General features: G+C 27.3%; 1 long non-coding RNA gene across 1 annotated transcript; it reads right to left on the minus strand.

Moving 5' to 3' along the window:
• Positions 1–341: 341 nt before the first annotated feature.
• Positions 342–1,128, minus strand: LOC112683107. The gene is made up of 3 exons (XR_003148575.1): positions 898–1,128; positions 699–804; positions 342–567 (listed from the first exon to the last, which is right to left on the minus strand). It is a non-coding gene; the product is annotated as an uncharacterized LOC112683107 (long non-coding RNA).
• Positions 1,129–5,277: the final 4,149 nt, after the last annotated feature.

A 5,277-nucleotide genomic window follows, 5' to 3' on the forward strand; every position in this document is an offset into this window, starting at 1 on the left:
ATGTTGGATTTCTCTTTTTTCGTGAATAATTTATCAGCAAAAATCAATCTCAACGCTGTACATTATACGAAACAGTTGCTTTAACGACATTCATAAATAAATACAATTTTAAATATTCGACCATGTATGCATGTCTTACTATCATACGTTAGGAAAATAAGCAAAGAAGTCGAAGTATAACATTGTAACTATAACATAATATAATATAATGAGTTGGACAATCAGTTTAAACACTAGGGTGAAAATAAAAATTACAATATCATTACGTAATCAATAAAAATAAATGTTCGATTAGTTATAATTTAATAACTTTATAATATCGAGGGTGAAACAGGCACGGATTCAGAGCAAAGGTCTTGAAAGGACCAATTAAAAATTACAATAAATTATCAACATATTCAACACATTATACTCGTATATTATACCTGTGGTAGATCCAAGGTGAGGTTAAGTGGTAAATTTTTAAATTTATGTTTAGTGAAATCATTGATATATTCCATGTTCAGGAAATGACCAATGTCTGGATAAAATTTGTTTTTAGTGTTCCAGATGAATTGTCAAGTGTAACTATTGTTGTACCAATAAAATATAAATAATGTTAGATTAATATAGGTTATAAATATATATAAATAAATATATTAGATATAACATTTTATTGCATAAATAGAATTTAGGAATGCAGAATTAAATTTACTTACAACATTACTTTTTTGTAGTGTTTGTATAAGATTCATTAACTATTGATATTTGTTAGGGTTCCATAATAATATATTTTCCTCGAACATCTGATTTACTATTATTATACTATAAATATAATTTTAAAATTTAAAATGTTCAAGAAAAATTTGTATAGAAGTTTGTATAAATCTATTATATTTCACATGTAAATTAAATTACCATTAATGATGTATCACAGAAGTTCCTAAATCATCATCATCCACCTCTTATTCATTATTTTTTTGACTGCGCACAAGACTGCTATAAATGATTTGGCAATAAAAAAAATCACAATACAATACTAGTACTTCCTTTCCAAAGCATGAGTGTAAAGTTTTAAATGTTTTAAATGTTTGATCCATAATGAAAAAGATAATATAATATTAATAATAATAGAACGGTAAGCGACGATCAAATCACCGGTATAATACAATATGACAACGGAAGTACGAAAAAATTAAAACAAATGGAAAAATCATAACCAGTAACCAAAGATAATAGAACAAAGACAAAGACAATATATAATACTAATTGTTGTTATTGCTACTCCCATTTCTAATTCGTACACATATTTATTTCTTATCTGTTACATATATAGAAATAACATAATAACAGCAACGAAAAAACAAATCTAATAATAAACCAAACGGATTTCCCCATTCTCGCTGACCGAAGAACACCGTTGTTGCACTTGGTAATTGGTTTTCAGAATTGTAAATATTATGGCGGATGCGTTATACAGTTATTATTTATAAATTATTAATAATTATTGGAATGATCTCGAATAGAGCATTTACGCATTCTGCGTTTTCGTCACGCGTAAATACTAGATTCACCATCGTTCTTTGAATGTCTGGAGGGGGCCACGGCCCATCTGCCACCCCCCCCCCTCGTTCCCCTGGGTGAAAACAGTGACTATTAATTATGATAATGACATTATTAAATATTTTATAATAAAAATTGTTTCAAAATTATTATTACCCTCACTCAACACTTCACGATACTACATGACCGTAGTCCATGTTGCTACAAATTTACAAGTGAATAATATATTGTCAATAGAATAATACACTGTTTTTGTGCCGAAAACATTACCGTCATAGAGAAACATATATTAAGCTCTTCGATTATTTCACCCGTGTCCAACAACAAAGAAAATACATTAGTGAGTATATGTTACACGAGTATAGGTACACACATAATTAGTAGCTCCTACGAAATATAAAACTATGTGGTTATAAAGTACTTTGAATGCAAATACCTGTTAAGAATACTGGAAATATTGTTTTCACTTGTGTTTGTGTTCAAAACTACATCGAATAAGGCTCAATAAGAACAAAGTATGTTGAATGACTACATAGAAATTCGTTATGGCGCTCGTGACTGGCTGGTGATGATTTTTCAAAAATATGTGATTCAATAACCGTTTTTCACCTTTAATATTGAAATAATTATTTATAATGAAGAAATTGTAATGAAATTTTCTATTGTGTTGACTAATTTTCATTATTCAGTGAATATCGAGACTCATTATATAGCCATGTCATAGAGCATGTATTAGATGTAATCTATCTTAATCTAAACAGGTTCAAACATTTTTTTTTTTTTTTAATTTTTAATGGCACCATTATTTAAATGTATAATAAGATACCTACTAAATATTATCGCTTAATTATCAAAAAGTTTATACCTGTTATGATATCGAATTAATTTTTATAAAATATTTGTTAATATCACAGGAACTAAGTATTATAATTTTTATATTTTTAATTTTGCAAAGATCCATAGTTAAAATGTGATTATTATAATCTATAAATATACAATAAGTGTAGGTTATTAAGACTACATAGTAATTTGAAAAAATAATAGGAAGCAACTATGAAATTTAATTCAAGGAGGTACATAAAACAAACGTAAAGTTTTTATTTTTACTTTCACCCTTTAAGTCTTACTCTATCTTGGTTCTTTTTATCTACTGTTATTTGTTATGTCACTATAAATTCTACACATCGTTTTATATAATAATATACTTATAATTTATGTTCACTATTATTATTTATTCACAGTCATCTATTTTCAAGTATTTTTATTTTATTTTTTTAATTTAGCTTCTTGCATAACTTCCTCAAAATATTATAAATGCAATGTTAAATATTTTATACGTTAATTTTATTTTAATGCATTCAAAATCACCCAAATTAAATTGTAAGTAGGTATAAATAAATAACTTAAAAACTTTGACCTCCAATATTGTATGCACCTGTAGTAGTTCAACGATAATTGGTAGGAAATATTTGTTTATTCACCATGACAAACAGAAAGAAAATAATTGATAATTTAAATATTAAAATACCTTTGTGATATTGAAGTTTTGACATAGTATAATAAACAAAACAATGATTAATATTTAGAGATTTTAAATTTAAAAATTGAGTTGTATAATTTTAAGAAAAAAGAAATAAAATCAAATAAAGCAAAAAACGTTCGAATCATACAATTCAGTAATTATATACATTATACAATATATATATATATATGTAACATGTTTCTTATTGATAATTTTTACATGTAATAAAAACCATTAACAAATATTATGTCTTTAGTAAGAAAATGTTCACTAGAAATTTAATTAATAAATAAATAAATATCGTACGAAGAGAAATAGGTTCTTAAATGCCTGAAGGGCTTAATCATTTTATGAGAAGTTTCAAAAATTCCGTGTGGGCCACAACGGGTGACGTGTAATGATTATAGATAACAAAAATTACGGGTATTTGGCTGTCATTTGACAGTCCATATCTTAAGATCGCCCGAGGAACCAACTGAATTATTTTTAAAAAACGAACAGAGATTTGAACAAAAAATCAAAACCTATTATATGATTGGGATGAGTTGAGTTACGAATATTGGAACTCAAATCATGTACAAGTTTCCGAAGATCAATAATTTTTTAAACCTTTAAATTCGCAATAATTTCTGTAGTATGTTTAAATTTTCAGAATAGTATGTATTAAAAATATATCCAATAGATAAACATTCTTAAGGATGTCTATCAGAATTTATCACATCGTTAGCTTAGATGAATAATGTTCTTTTCCCCTCTTATTTATTTATCACAGTCAGTCACCATAACGTTTCGATTTACTCGGGGTTGTTAATTATTGCATCTAACCCATGGCATAAATAACCGTAGTCAATAAACCAATATAGTATTACAACACGCGGAGGTATACACCGTACGTATCGAACAACAGATTTGATAAAATAATAATATTTAGGTATGATGTCAAAGTCACAGCGAGTGGGAACAAGATAGTGTTCAACGATTTATTATTTTGGTTTAAACGTCAGTTCAAAAACACACACACTCCTATGTAATAATACGTATACACAAGCAGTTACTTTATAAATAAATATACGGTGGAAAAAGAAAAACGAATTTCATTACTATACATACTCTTTGTGTGCTTGTGGCGACGCGGCCGCGGTGTTGATATCAGATCGGGCGAGTTAAATGATATGGTGACGAACCGCGTTGAAAATTACGAGACGGCTCGGTAATAAATCAGATGTAAAACGACCGATAAACGCATTTGCATGTTAAAAAGGCGCTAAAAGCCGACCCTAACTAATGGATCGAATGTTTCAAATCACTGTTTATATCTACACTATTTACCGAAAAAAATATAACCGCTCGATGAAATATTACGTAATTCTAATATATTATAATACGGAGAGCTATTCGTATGTGCACAGTGACACAGACGTTCGTTTCGTTTAGACATGGATACAATATCCACCTATAATGTAACCTACTATACATGTACTATGTTCTACGCGATACAGTGAAGATAAATGGTTCACGGTCAGATGTTTAAATGTCCACATTTTTATCACAACTGATCACTGATATTTTTTTATTTAATCACACAAGTTTATTATTTTCCAAAAAATTTTTGTCGGTGTGTATAAGAATTGATGAACGTGCATTTCACGAAAACAATTCTACAACAGGCAACAAGCATCAATACTTGATGCTTAAGGGCAAATAAATGTTTCGAATTTGACGTTATCGGTGATGAAATTAATTATTGTAGATCATTAGAATACAAATAACTTAGAAGATAATATGCTTTGATAGATGCAGTATGAATTCTTATGATTCTTCCGCCTACCGTCGATATGAGTATAAAAAATGAAACATGTTACATTGATTTTATTAGTTTAAACCATGAATTTGAAATTTTTTAATCACGTGTTAATGTCTATTAATTAATATTCCAACGGTTATTTAAATTAATAGATTTAAAAGAGTAAAAATATTTGAAAAAAAGCAAAATTAGGCACAAAGTATAAAATTTGTTAATTTACGATTTTGGGAGTTTACAAATATTATATATTATTTAGTTTCCATTATAATTTACTTACGAATATAATACATTTTTTCTATACACCTAATACAAATATACTTTTTAATTGTTGGTATTGATTTCTAGTAATTTTATTGGTATAAGTCATAATTATCGAATAAACATAATTATTATTTATGACTATATTTAA

This window comes from Sipha flava, unplaced genomic scaffold, assembly GCF_003268045.1.
Source record: "Sipha flava isolate LNK unplaced genomic scaffold, YSA_version1 219_pilon_pilon, whole genome shotgun sequence".
Classification (NCBI taxonomy): Eukaryota; Metazoa; Arthropoda; class Insecta; order Hemiptera; family Aphididae; genus Sipha; species Sipha flava.